This window comes from Mustela lutreola, chromosome 8 (genome assembly GCF_030435805.1).
Source record: "Mustela lutreola isolate mMusLut2 chromosome 8, mMusLut2.pri, whole genome shotgun sequence".
Taxonomy (NCBI): Eukaryota; Metazoa; Chordata; class Mammalia; order Carnivora; family Mustelidae; genus Mustela; species Mustela lutreola.
This window is the reverse complement of record NC_081297.1, coordinates 128,855,116-128,870,561: the sequence shown is the minus strand read 5'-3', so window position 1 is coordinate 128,870,561 and position 15,446 is coordinate 128,855,116. Positions and strand designations below refer to the sequence as shown.

The window sequence follows — 15,446 nt, the reverse complement described above, 5'->3', positions numbered from 1 at the left end:
ACAGGTGTGAGAGCATATCGAATTGTGGTTTTGATTTCTACTTCCTCAACACCAAGTGATATGGAGAACTTTTTCATGTCTCCTAGCCATTTGTAGGTCTTCTTTGGAGAAATGTCGGTTCATGTCTTCTGCCCATTTGTTGACTAGATTCTTTTTTTTTTTTTATATTGAATTTGATAAGTTCTTTATACAGTTTGGATACTAGCCCTTTACCTGATAAGACATCTGCAAATAACTTCTCCCATTCTAGAGGTTGCCTTTTAGTTTTGTTGACTGCTTTCTCTGCTATAAAAATAACTTTTTATCTTGATAAAGTCCCAATAGTTTATTTTAGCTTTGGTTTCCTTGGCCTTTAGAGATGTGTCTTGCAAGAAGTTGCTGCAGCTGAGGTCAAAGAAGTTATTGCCTATGTTCTCAAGGATTTTGATGGATTCCTATCTCACATTGAGGTCTTTCATACATTTTGAGTCTATTTTTGTGTGTGGTGTAAGGAAATGGTCCAGTTTCATTCTTTTGCATGTGGCTGTCCAATTTTCCCAACACAATTTCTTTCCATTGGACATTCTTTCCTACTTTGTCGAAGAATAGTTGGCTATAGAGTTGAGGGTCCATTTCTGGGCTCTCTATTCTGTTTCCATTGATCTATGCCAGTTTTTGTGCCAGTACCAACCATACTGTCTTGATGATTACAGCTTTGTAATAGAGCTTGAAGTCTGGAATTGTGATGCCACCAGCTTTGGTTTTCTTTTTTAACATTCTTCTGGCTCCTTGGGGTCTTTTCTGGGTCCATACAAATTTTAGGATTATTCGTTTCATTTCTTTGAAAAAATGGAACAAATAATGGTGTTTGATGTTGTTTTGATAGGGATTGCATTAAAAGTATAGATTGCTTTAGGTAGTTAGTGTTGGGGTTAATGTAGAACATGAAATAAGCCATAATACCTGGCTTGCTAAAATGTAACACAGAGCCTGCTGGGGGTGAAGGAGGGTTTTGGAGAAGGACTTAGGCCTTTGGAATGCTGAGGCCTGGGTGACCACTCTGCTGTTGGAACGCTGCAGGGAGTCGCCTTCCAGAAGCTTTCTTAGCCTGAACAGCCACCCTGTGATCTAAGAGATGTATGCATTGTCCCTTAGGCTATGTTTAGCAGAACATGCAGATTAGCATATTATATCTTTCCTCTAAACAGATCCTCTTAGTTTCAGTAAGACCCCTGTCACACATCACTGCTTGAGAAACAGTGATAAAGATTTGTGATTATCCTGAAGGACCAATAAAAGCGGAAGCAAAAAGAGCAAAAGGGTCTTTGCCTCTGAGCTTTGCCCTCTTGCCTTCTTCCCTCACAGGAAAGTTTGGAGTAATTTTCATCCATCCGTACAGGGATTGCTGGCCATTCCTGGCAAGTGGTGACCCCGACGTGATCACCTTGCAACAGACACCATATGGATCCCGCCAAAAAAGTAAAGTTTGAACACAGTAAGTTGGCATCGGCTCATGGTGAAGTTCGGGGAAGTTTTAGGCTTGGGTATTTTTATAGAATTAAAAGTCCTCTAAGAACTCCACAGATATCAGGCAAAGCCTCTCTTTCAAACAGAGACAATATATTAAGGTTTTAAAGCAATTTTTAAAGGCTAATGGGACTACTATAAAGAAACAGAGCCTTAAGCTGAATGGGACCTCTGTAACAGAGGACCAACTTCAAGGTTTTTTAGAGGTTGTTATTGAACAGAACCCATGGCTCCCTGACCTTAGACCTTTAGATTTAGAAGTATGGGAGACAATTGGAAAGAACTTGAAACGTTGTCATTAACAAGGTCAAATGGTGTCCCTTGCTTCTCTTCCTATGTGGGGTCTAGTCAGGTCTGCCCACTCTCCTTTATTTACTGAGGACACTTCAAATGTCTTTAAAGAAAAAGAAGAGAAACTTACAACTCCTTCCAAATTTGTCTTTTAACTTCTCAAGTTAGACCCAACAAAGAGAAAGAGCTCCCTTCTCCCCTTGACTAGGAAATTCCACCTCCTTCCCCCTTTCTCCCTCCACTTAGTGATCCTCAAGGTAGCATAGACATTTTCACAGTATTGGTTCTTCCAATCCATGAGCATGGAACATTTTTTCATTTCTTTGTGTCTTCATCAATTTCTTTCATGAGTGTTCTATGGTTGTCTGAGTACAGATTTTTTTGCCTGTTTGATTAGATTTATTCCTAGGTATCTTATGATTTGGGGTGCAATTGTAAACAGAATTGACTCCTTAATTTCTCTTTCTTCTGTCTTGTTGGTGTATAGCTATGTGGGCTATGAAAAGGGAACATATTTTAGCATCAGTTGTTTGATTTTGGGCAGGTTTTTAATATATGAATTGGAGATAATGACATTTTCTCTACTTACCTAGAGTGAGCTACACTGTGCATATGATAGAATATGTGTTTCATTCTGAGATGATAATATCAGAACTACTTGAAATGTTAAAATTTATCTGTTAATGGATCCCCCTGTCAATTAGAAGAACATGCGTATGGTTCAAAATACAATATATACAAAAGGATAACTAGTGAAAGCTCATCAGCTAATTTCCCCCTTATGATTGGTTTATTCAGTCATTTGACACATATTTATTAACTGTAAGGAATCCATATCATGCCACAATTAGAATAATATTGATTGTTTATATTGGACAGTGTTCCTCAACCATTACTCAGAAACTCTGGGTACTGTCATCATTTGTACATTAAAATAAAAAAAGCAAAACACACAAAGTAAGAAAATGTATGCTCAGCTTTGTTGTAAAAAAAAGAATGCAAGAATTTCTGCGTTCCTGCTATTTGAGGGGAATTTTTGACAACTTAATTTGTCTTTGATCTTGCATAAATTCTTCTGTATCTTTATCTATCCTCTTCTCCAAAGCAGTGGTCATTTCTGAGGCTGGCAGTAGGACCGCCTACACATATCCACTGTATTTGGATAGACTTGCCTTTTATTTTGAGGATATAGGGCAAAAAACATGGAGAAGCTTTTCTCTGGGACCTGAACTGTGTTAAGTATATGAATAGATGCTTGGGGTTACAATTGGTACTTGCTGTGCTGAGTGCCAGATCCTGTGTGACAAAGGGGCTTTCATCCATTGTATGGATATGATAAATAAAGACTTCTCAAGCAGTCAAAGGGACCCCTTTTGCTCATGCTAAAGATTTCATACTGTAGTACATATCTCTGAATGTATGGCCCTTTATACTGTCTGCAGGATCAATTCCTTAGAGAGCCAGTTGTTGTATCAAAGGGTATAGGCATTTTAATTTTTGATAGAGATTGCCAAATTCCTCTCAGTGATTGTGACAATTTACAATGTCATCATAAATGTAAGAAAATGGCTGTTCCCTAGTATCCTTATACCCTATCCAAACATTACTGATCTTGGCCAATCTGTTAGATAAAAAATATATCTATTTGTAGTTTGAATTCACATTTCTTTTATTATGGGTAAGATAAACAGCTTTTCATATATTTACATTACTGGTTATTTTCTGTCTAGTTATCTCATATCTTTTGCTCATTTTTCTTTTGAGTTCTTCTTTTTCTTATTGATTTGTTGATGCTTTTTACATATTAGGAAAATTATCTTATTCTGTAATGAGTTGTAAAAGTTTTTTCCAGCCTGGGATTTTAAAATTCATACTTTAAAAAGGCCTTCCTGCTTGAAGACAATAAAAAATAAGAAATAAAGTACCTCCCCATCTCTCTTCTATTTATTTTAAGGCTTTATTTTTCATTTTAATTTATGTCTTTATTTATTTATTTATTGGAGAGAAGGAGAGAGCGAGCACAAGTAGGGAGGAGGGGCAGAGGGAGAAGAAGAAAGAGAATCTCAAGCAGGCTCCATGCCGCTCTGCACCATGACTCTGAGATCATGACCTGAGTCAAAATCAAGGTAATATGCTTACCTGACTGAGCTACACAGGTGCCCCTATTTTTCACCTTTAAATCTTTGATCTATTTGGAAACTATTTTTGTGGAAATTGTCAAGTAAGTATCCTTTTTTCTCTTAAATTATTTTTACCCCCAGAGTTTTCTGTTCTTTCTTTTTTTCTTTTATTGACTTTAGAACCAGTTATTTTAGTTCCAAAAAAAATTTCCCTGTTAGATTTTTGGGTTTGTGTGAAGTTTTAAATTAACTTGATGAGAATTAACACCTTTATGATGATTAAGACTGTTGAGAATGTGGAATGTCCTTCTATTAGCTTAGATCTTTTTTGTGGAACTTATTTTTTAAGTCCTTTAAAACTGTTTTGTATAGCTCCTGCACATTTCTTGTTAAGTTTATCCACAGGTATTATACATTTTTTTAAAAAAGATTTTATTTATTCATTTGACAGACAGAGATCACAAGTAGGCAGAGAGGCAGACAGAGAGAGAGAGAGGAAAGCAGGCTCTCTGAGATTATTTATTTATTTATTTGACAGACAGCGATCACAAGTAGGCAGAGAGGCAGGCGGGGGGGGGGGCGGGGGGGAGAAGCAGGCTCCCTGCTGAGCAGACAGCCCGATGTGGGGCTCGATCCCAGGACCCTGAGATCATGACCTGAGCCGAAGGCAGAGGCTTTAACCCACTGAGCCACCCAGGTACCCCAGTATTTTACATTTTTGTGGTACTTTTATAAATAAGGGAATTTCCTCCCATTATTTCTTATAATTGATATATGTATACATGGAGGCTATTGGTTTCCATATATTACTTTTTTGGAGCATGACTTCATTGCATTCTCTTAATTACAAATACTATTCTCTCAATTATTCTCAGTTGATATTCTTGGGTTTCTAGGTAATCATCTTACTTACAAATCATGATAATTTTACTTTTTTAAAATAATTATTCTCTCTTCTTTCAGTTACCTAATTTTGTTGCTGAAAGGATATTGACCTTTGAGCTGGACCCAAACAGTTAGAGTCTCCTTATCTCCTACCCTACAGGCACTAGTAGCTGTCCCAAAGACATGGCTTTGAGATAGTAATGTGTTGAGACCATCTAGATGGTATATGTGAATGAACCCATGTAAGGCCTCTGTAGAAACTTTAAGATTTGATGGACAGGTGCAGAGATTTTCCCGTCTTGTGGCTCCCAAAGACAAGCCTTATTTGTAAGTTCCCTTGCTTACTTACTTATTTACTGCCACCTACCAGTCTAGAGTGGTCTGCTTCTTTCTTTGGTCTCTCCTTACCCTTGAAGCCAGTTTCCAATTTCATCCAGGCAATTCTTGAGGTTTCGAACCAACTTTCATTGACTAGCCAGATGCTCCAGTATAATATGAAATATAAGTGGCACAAGTGAACTTGTTCAGACTTTAATGGGAATTTTCTAATATTTCTCCATTAACTGTGATATTAACTTTTGGGCTGAAGTATATATTTATATATTTACCATATTAATGAAGCATGCAGCATCTATTCATGTTCTTTCATACTTTTCTTTTAAAATTAGGAATAGTATTACATTTTATCAAATGACTTTTTAGCACCCATAGAGATGATAATATGCTTCTTCTTTAATCCTCTTAAGTAAACAGAATTTTAAAAATAGATTTCCTAATATTTAATCCTAGCAGTCCCTGCAATTCCAGAGTAAACTCCACTTGATTGTGGCCTTTTATTACTTTATTATGCTTCTGAGTTCTGTTTCTCAGTGTGTCATAGCATTCTTCCTTTACTGTTTATAGGAAGTGTTTTTTTGTTTGAAATGTAGAAGAAATTATGTTATAAATTATGCTAGCTTTTTCAACCTCCCTTTTTTATTATGTGAACCATTGGATTTTCAGTGATGTGGTCTGGTTTTGGGGAGATTTGGGGGCTTTATGTGTTAAACTCCTGATTTGCCTACATTGAATCAGTGGGCCAAGTATATTCACATACAACATTTTCATTCTTCTAAAAATCCACTGTCATATCTCAGTACAGCTTTGCTCACCCCATTGCCACCATCCAAAGTGCCATAGAGTGAGAAATCATTCCTAAGGTCCTGTTCAAATGACACCTTCTTCATGAAGACCTCCTAGTCCCTCCAACTCAGAGACAAACTATTTCTTTAAGGATAATTTGATGTTTTTCTTTGTAATTATCTTGACACTTCCCAGTTTTCTGACTTACATTATTTAACAGATTCATTAGATATTTGTAAGCATTAGGCAAAATATTCTCATGATATTATATCATTTAATCCCTATCACAGTCCTGTGATTGAAATACTATACAAATAAAATAATGTGAACCTGGAGAGTCAATAATTCTTTTTAGGTCACAGAGCTGGTAGGCTGGCTGCAGAGTAGAAATTCAGATCCAGTCTGTATGATTTGAAACCACATACTCCTTCCAGCAAATCATGTTGATAAAGCCACAGATCATCTTCACAATTATGTTGTATGTTTCCCTTTCCTCTATGCAATTCCAATTTCCTTCAGGGTTTTGTCTGCGTCTTCATTCTCTTGGAATCCCCGATATCTTCTTGCACATGGGAGGAACGAAACAAAAGCTGATTAAATTGGTAGAACAAAGTGCCTATCTTGAATGTGGTTCCAATAAAATTTCAAAATGAATTATGGAGTTTTACTCATGCATTTAATCTCTATTATAGTTCATCAATCCATACATTTATAAATTCTGGCAAAAAGATTCTCCAGAAGGATTTCTGGAACCATGGAATATGGGTTTTGCTTTCATGGTTACTCAGCTGTGGAGCATTCTGGTGGATGTTCCCTGGAGCCGGGTCACTGGGCAGGATTTTCAGTGTTAATTGGCTGTCGTTTATCTCAATGCTGGAAAACTGTGGGGTGCTGCTTCCCCATCACCTCCTGGGTGTCTGATTCCTTTCTGGGCTGGCCAGAGCTTCATCATAGTTTCATCGAGAAGTGATAGCTACCTCTTACAGTCCTCACAAAACTCTATCTATAATACTCTTTTTATCACCTCTCACTTTCCCCCTGGTATTAAAGTGATTTATGTGCATGTCTTATTTCCTTTATTATGTGGTAAACACCTTAAGTTCTGAGCCATGTCAGAGGCATTGCCCACTGGGCTTACCTGGTGCCTGGCACATAGTAGGAGCTTAGTACATTTTAAAAAAGTGATTAAAATAGGTTCTAAATTCAGAAAATCTCACTTCCCCGATCTTACTAGCACCATTTCAGCATTTTTTTTTTTTTTTTTTTTTTGCTGTTGCCCACTATTCATGTGGGTGGTGTGAGCTGAAATTGCTGAAAATGGATGTAATTTCCCTTGTTAATATAATTACTACCATATATTATCACAGCACTAGAGTCATAACATTCTCATTTTCAGTGGCCTATACACATCACCAAAATTATCTCTGGTGGAGAAATTTATCATGTTTGTTTTCAGTCACTGAGTGAAATGCTGCCAAGTTTGGTGAATATATATGCTCAGCCTCTTTTGAGTGACAAGTTTGTAAATGGGACTGTCTTATGAAAAAAAATGTAAACCCCCTATTTGCATCTGGACAATTTGTTAACCTTTGGATTATGAATTCCAGGCAGGGGTGGATGCTTTTTCTCTGTGGGTCTTTCATAGTTTAGGAAAATAATGAATGAGGAACTGAAGAACCCAGAGAGGGAACAGGGGAGGGAATATTTGACTCCTGCATTATGAGGGCAGCAGGACCATCTGGGGAGGCTAATGGCCTTGCCGGCTGAACTCAGGGAGGACAAAGACAGGATTTTGAATTGTGAGTATATGATCGAGCTCTAATAGTTCTCAACAAAGCCCAATATGAATTTATTTTTGCTTTTGGAGAGCAAAAGCTTGTTCTAAGAATCTTGTCTCAGCCGAGAATGTAAATGGGACTTGAAGCAAGACTGAGCTGCCAGTCCTTGTCATGCTTGTGGGATGGATGGAAGTGGGACATCTGTTCTGCATGCTGGGGCTGATGCTAGAAAGTCAGCTATGGGGATGAAGGCATGGCATCCAGGGATTACCTCAGCTTCTAACTATGGCTAGAGAAAGCACGAGGGACAGGGACATGTCCCAGTGGTAATCAAGGCCTCATGTCAGGGAAACTAGATTGTGGGAAGGTGGTGACTGAAGGCAGAGTCAAGCTCAGAGTTCAGCACCCGAGTATGGCTAGGATTTTTTAATAATAAGCCAAGGGGAGGGGAGTGAGATGCGCCTGGGTGGTTCAGTCAGTTAAGTAGCTGACTCTTGATTTTAGCTCAGCTCTTGATCTCAAGGTCCTGAGTTCAAGCCCCATGTAGGGCTCCATGCTGAGTGTGGAGCCTACATAAAAAAGAAAAATAAGTCAAGAGAGGGCTCCCGTGAAAGGAGAACCCTCCTACACTGTTGGTGGGAATGCAAGCTGGTGCAACCACTCTGGAAAACAAAATGGAGGTTCCTTAAAATGTTGAAAATAGAACTACCCTATGACCCAGCAATTGCACTACTGGTATTTACCCTAAAGATACAAACATAATGATCCGAAGGGGCACATGCACCCGAATGTTTATAGCAGCAATGTCTACAATAGCCAAACTATGGAAAGAACCTAGATGTCCATCAACAGATGAATGGATAAAGAAGATGTGGCATATATACACAATGGAATATTATGCAGCCATCAAAAGAAATGAAATCTTGCTATTTGTGATGACGTGGATGGAACTAGAGGGTATCATGCTTAGCAAAATACAACTATCATATGATCTCCCTGATATGAGGAAGTGGAGATGCAACATGGGGGGTTAAGGAGGTAGGAGAAGAATAAATGAAACAAGATGGGATTGGGAGGGAGACAAACCATAAGTGACTCTTAATCTCACAAAACAAGCTGAAGGTTGCTGGGGGGAGGGGGGTTGGGAGAAGGGAGGTGGGGTGGGGACATTGGGAAGGGTATGTGCTTTGGTGAGTGCTGTGAAATGTGTAAACCTGGCGATTCACAGACCTGTACCCCTGGGGATAAAAATATATGTTTATAAAAAAAAAAGGAAAAAAAAAGAGAGAGAGCTCCCATGGAAGAGGAGAGGACTCCTATTCAAATCCCAAAGTTGGATCCCATGTCATTTGGACACTAGAGCTTTTGACTGCTTCATTTCTTACTAAGAAACATCCATTTCCTTGCTGTTTCAACCCCAAAGGATACTTGTCCTTGACCTTTTCTAGAAGTTTTTCATTTGCAATGGCTTTCAGCCTGGCTGCACATTAGAGGCACTTGGCAAGTTGTAAACAATAGATGTCCAGGCTCTACCCCTGGACATGTGTGTATGTATGTACACACACACAGACACACACACAGAGTACCCACATACATATACACACACACATGCATTTAGTATATGTAAATTACATACACGTACTTGTATGTATGTATGTATCCCTAGGAGATTTAAATGTACAGGCTGAGAAACACTGTCAACTAAACAGTGTGAAGGGCAGGGAGTGGAGGCTTGAGTGACCCCTACAGGCCAACAGTAGCATCAGCAGAACAAAGCTGCACCCAAGGGAAGTTTATAGCTTATGGCTACTATTTATGGCATCCTTACTCTGTGCCAGATACTTCCTTCATAAACTTCATCTGATTTTCACATGATCTTACACATTTTATTAACTCGATTTCACATGATCTTACATTTTATTAACTCTATTTTTCAAATGAAGATATTAAGGTCCAAGTTTCCACTAGACCAGTTTGAACTGGACCTTGAGCCCAGTTTAGTATGGGATCATTGCTTCTTAGGTCAGTCTTATAGGGCTCTTGTAATATTTCAGCCTGAATTGTGGGCCTTACAGTATTGAGCTTAAGAATTTTGGCTCTGGACTTGAATTTAAATAAATTAAAATCCTGGCTCTGTGATTTGGAACTAGATGATTGGAACCAGTTAGTTAATTGGTTCTCTGACTCTTGGTTTTCATCTGTATAATAACTATAAAATAGTTATAGGGTCTAACTGAGATAATGGTTCTAAAGTTGTTAGAATACTGGCTGGTCCAAGCTAAGTTCCCAAGCAGTATTACCTATTATTATTAGAACTGGCTTAGGATAGAAAATGCAGGTGTTGGGGGCGCCTGGGTGACTCAGTGGGTTAAAGCCTCTGCCTTCAGCTCAGGTCATGATCTCAGGGTCCTGGGATTGAGCCCCGCATCGAGCCCTGGATCGGGCTCTCTGCTCAGTGGGGAGCCTGCTTCCTCCTCTCTCTCTGCCTGCCTCTCTGCCTACTTGTGATCTGTCTGTCAAATAAATAAATAAAATCTTAAAAAAAAAAAAAAAAGGAAATGCAGGTGTTGAGCCCAGAAACCCAGCTATAAGGAACTGGAAAAGGCATTTGCTGACATTGTTACAGTCTGGTATGAATTTTCTGTACCAGTCTCCATTGACTAGGGCATGGAAAAAAAATGAGAAAAATTACAAATAAAGTGTATCAGTGATGCTCTTAAGTGCCTCCTTTCTTCATTTCTTCCATTCTGAAAACCCTTCCGCATTGCTCCTCCATCCTCTGTGCCTAATGCTTGGGTTCAATCTCAGGTGGTAATGGTTAAAAAGGTACCTATCCAGGGGGGTTTCACTTTTTGCTAAGAGACTCAATTAACCTTCAAGACCCAAAGGAATCAATCTTTAATAGTGTAATTTAAGGCCCTGTGAGGGGTATTAGGGAGATAATGTTGGGCAGGGGCTGTTCCTCTGGTCACCCAAGAGATACTGGTGCCATGGCTGCTTGAGGGATTGTCATCAGACAGTTATCCAGAAGGCAGGGACCGCCTCCCGTTTACTTTAGTATCCTTCAGAGTCTGTGTACAGCCCTGGGGATGCAGTAAGTTTTTAAGTCTTTTGTTGAACAGAATTTAAAGAATGTACTTAGTTGTCATCTTAATATTTATTGTTTCTGTCTAGGTATTTATGAGTGCTTAGTAAACTTTTCTTGCAAAATTTTGAAAAATATCCAGTAACTAATTACATTTTATATACTAAAAATTTTTAATTTTTTTTTTTTTACCCCCAATTCATTTGTTGATTCAGAAAATGCATGTTGTCTACTCTATGCCAGATGCTGGGGGAAGCCCTTAGGGTTGAGGACATTCTTTCCACAGTGGCTGGGCTCATTTCCTTCATAGTTTACGTGAAGTTGACCCATTTCTCCTTCAGGTACATTCTTGGCCAAGTGAATGCCTGATCCTTTGGATCTAGCTGTTTGGGAACCCCATTCTTCAGCTCTCAACTCTTTTTCACTCACACTATAAGTCCTTTTAAGGTCAGTGTTTACATTCTATGTATTCCAAAAAGGCAGTCAATTAAAAAACAAAATAATCCATCACCTCTCAGTTAATAGTCAACACTGATGGAGAGTTCACCAAATGAATTATGAAGTACATCTCTTACTTTTATTACTTGGGATGTAGTTTTGTCATGACTCTATTGATGAATTTGAAGTGCTGATATTAATATTAACGTGTCCCCAGTTACTTAGTTGGCTTCCAAGGGGCATTGTCCGCAGAGTGTCTTTGCCAATTTTAGTGTGTATTAAGACTAGTAACACATTTAGAATTAAGACAAAAAAATATTTAATAAAGGAATCTTTAATGATAGCAGACCTGAGAACAGTAATTTTGTATTTGTGACTATTGTCACATGTGGAATTTTCACTCTTGGGTCACATTTACTTTGGTTTATTGTTTCAATTTTGTATCTTGGATGATTTTGACAGGTTTTGAGAAGGCAGTGACTCTGGAGACTGGCTGTGTGAGCTTTGAAATATGAAAGGGGAAAGGAATGATTTTATGATAAGGGAAAGAATGAGAGTAGTGGGGCCAACTTACTTGTGGGGAGAAGAAAGGCAGAGGAGAGGACAGTGTAGGGGAGAGTGCCAAGCATGAAATTAGATGCCACTTCTGGGGTCAGACCTATCCTTGTATGGAAACAGAACTTCTGTTCCTTTTAGCAGTTTACTTAGTTTTACCCATAGTGACTCTAACTTTGAGTGTATATCACTTGACAAAATTGATGGTCACCTATGTTTACATATCATTGTGCAGGTGCATTTTGAGGGGAACTTCCATGCAAAGATTTATTGAATACCTAAAATGTCACGAGTGCAGCATATATAAAGATGAGTGAACCCAGGCTCTTGCATTCTAAGAGGTACAAGTAGACAAAACAATCTATCTATACATAACCAACCTATTGAGCAATCAACCAACCAGCCAACAAGACAAGTGCTAAGTTGATGGGCTGCGCAAAAGCTGAGGAGGGTTTAATTTAGTCTATGAGATTAGAAAGGGTTAAAAAGTAAAATTTTCCCAGTATTGAAGTGGGTAAAGACTTGGAGAAGTGACTCAACATGATTTATAGTGGGAGTGGCCAAGTAGGTCAGTGTGGTAGGATTGCTGGGCACTTGGGAAGGAGAAGTGGAAGGTTGGGGGGACAAACTGAGGCTAGGGTATGAAGGTAAGGGTGACGGATTGCAGAGATGAATAAGCACAAAGTTGGGTAATATCATCTGAAGGATGTGACTACAGGAGAGTTAAAGGGAGACCAATAGTGATCAAGTTTTTGGCCCTAGCTCTAACTCTTGACAGAGGGCAGAAGAGGGGAAGTTCCAGCTTGAGAATGTATATAACTAAACCATTTTAATTATATCCTGACCGCAAGCCCGGGCTGACCAAGGTTTTCTGGAGGGGAGTGTAGGGGGATAGGATACTCTGAAAGCAAACCTCTAAAGCACAAGGGGTCCACAGTGCCCAGCTGTGCTGCCCTCCCAGAAAGAGTGTGGACAGCTTTAGCTGCAGCCTCTCTCACTGGGACTTCTGTAGCATGGACCAGAGGGAAGGGGAAGCAGCTGGTATCCAGGATGACTGGGACTGCAGACATGCCAGGTTGTTAGCCAGTCTAGGTCACATGAACTGGGCCATCTCAAAGGTGTTTAGAGGCAAGATGAACCCAGCGAATGAGCTCAGAGTTCATTCCAAGTGTGCCAGACCTGGGTCTAAAGTGGGGATGTTCAGTTCCAGAGACCCTCATGAATGGGAAGTTAGTATTCTTAATGTCATCTTTCTTTTGGTCTGGAAAGATTCAGAAGTGGATTAGGATGAGCCTTTCCTTTTGGCAGAAAGTCAGTAGTCATCTCCTTTCCCCTTTTTAAAATGTCTGTAGAATAGGAACACTGTTATGGAAATTAGTTAGCAGCTGCTGTACGCAAATGTTTAGAAAATTAATATTACTCACATTATGCAGCACGGAAACGGAATTTTAATGAAGCACAGAAACTACAGGCACATTGACCCCTTCCCCTTATCAGAGAAATCTCAGAATGCACAACTTTCTTTGAGGAAACTCATTTCTACTAGGCTTCGATAGGCCTATTAGTGACAAAAATAGCACATTCACAACCCAAAGGAGCAAATATTTCAGAACATATTGTACTAAAATATGACAGTGTCAGCTAAACCATTATCTATACTTCTTTCTTATTATTAATTCTTAACAATTAGCTGTTCTTTGTTGCATGGTAATGGGATTTGCCAGACTATAAAAAATGCTTTGAAGTTTTAAGTGTCGGACCTTGTTTGTGCCAGTTCTCTTAGAGATGATTGTTATTTGCCCTACAACCTGCTGGGGATGTGGCCTGCGTTGGGCAGGAATATGAATGTGTGTGTGCGGTAGGGGTGGGGGGAGTGTGGTGGGGAAGGGGGAAAGGACAAAGACAAGGACAAGGATTCCATGCCGGAAAGCGTATCTCGCCAAAGGTAACCTGGAAAGACCTACCAAAGTTGACGCAAATGCCCTCACCCAGTTCTGAGGTTATGCAATGTTATCTTAGGGGTGTGGGGCCCCTGGGGAAATGTGCAGAGGAAAATTTGGGCAGAGAGCGGTCAACTTTCAGGTGGCATGATGGCATGATGAAAACGAACACATAAAACCTTGTTGGGGTAGTGGGGGAAATGCTCTGAAGGGAAGAGATCTTTGGGTTTTAACCGAAGGGAAAGCTTAGGAAGGTGGAGAAAAAGCAAGCTTTTAAGGGTAGAGTGTCTGTTATATAATTTATAACCTCAACCCATGTAAAAAGGTATTCTGTGGCATCAGGGTGCACCATGATTGCTCTTGCCAAAGAAAAGCATTGTCAACAGTGCAGGGAGGTATAGGAGGGATGTGACAGAAAGAAAAGCAAGAAAAAAGGATCAATGCTAGAAATGACATGGAGACAGGGGTGAATTTACTCTGTGGGGAAGTTTGCTTTATACAGTATGTTATATATTCATTATTTAAATGTATCACCATCTACCCTGGGATAAAAATGTGTGTGTGTGTGTGTGTGTGCACGTGTGCATGTGTGCAGAGGTTTGATGCTGTGTGCAGGCGTGGGAGGAAAGGTGTAGATCTTTAACCTTACCACCATCACCTGTATTCACTGAGTACTCATAGGGGACAGGCCCCAGGCGTTGATCCTGAATCTGGTGCTGGTCCTAAGGGCCAGTGATGTTTGTCATCTGCAGAATAAGACTTTTTAGTCTGCAGTGATGTGCTGGAGCCATCTTGTATGAGCTCACAGGATCTTGCAATCTGATGTCAGGTTGGTAGCTTGCAATCGGCCATGGTAGGAGTATTTATACCGCAGGAACTGGCAGATGGTGCAGACCAAGTTTTCCCCTTCTCTTCACCGCCAGCCGCAGAGCTGTTTGGTAAACCAGAGGATATTTACCAGCGTGTCACTGGACCTCTGCCATTCAGATGAAGAGGAAATAGGAGGGGAAACAACTCCCTTCAGAGAAGAGGAGAGCTACTTGCCAACTTTTTATCTGTTCTTCAACATTAATCTGTTGGCCAAGAGCGGCATGGGTTAACAGTGGAAAGAATATGAGCATCAACATTGAACAAACCTAGATTGGAATCTCCACTCGGCCCCATGCTTGTGGCATTGTCTTAGCTGAGCTATCCAATTTTTCTGAGGCTCAGTTTCCTCATCTATAAAGTGGGGATATAGCATTCACCTTGCTAGGGTGTTGTCAGATTTACGAACGATACCTATATAACGAGCAGTTGTTAAATGTCTGCAACTTCCTTTGACATGTATTAAAAAGATGGCTGGATGGGTGGATAGAAGGATAGATGTATCACAAATCAAGGATAGCAGGATGGTAGAATTAAGGTAGTGAATATACGGGTTTTTGCTGTAAAATCTTCCAACTGTTCTGTAATTCTCGTGATAAAATGTGGCAACAAAGGAAACCTAGTAAGCAGCAGTACTGACAATGATAGTGGTAAACAATCACAGTAACAGAGATGACTCATCTTCTGTCATCTCCCTTCCTGACTCTGTTCCAGAAACACCATGGTTCTGGAACATTCTAGGTCCCGTACCCTCTGCACCTGTTTCCTCCTTCCTAGGCTAACCCTTTTCCTCCCCGACTACTCCCCACTCCGCTCAGGTGTTTGTTTACATTTTACCCTCTTGTTTGGCCCTTTACCA

At 39.8% G+C, this 15,446-nt stretch overlaps 1 long non-coding RNA gene across 1 annotated transcript in view; it reads left to right on the top strand.

Annotated features, from left to right (window-relative positions):
• Window positions 1-1,350: 1,350 nt before the first annotated feature.
• Window positions 1,351-15,446, top strand: part of LOC131839299 (uncharacterized) — a 185,479-nt gene continuing 171,383 nt past the window's right edge. Inside the window, exon 1 of the long non-coding RNA XR_009356915.1 lies at window positions 1,351-1,474. This is a non-coding gene — a long non-coding RNA (uncharacterized LOC131839299). The remainder of the gene's footprint in view (window positions 1,475-15,446) is intronic.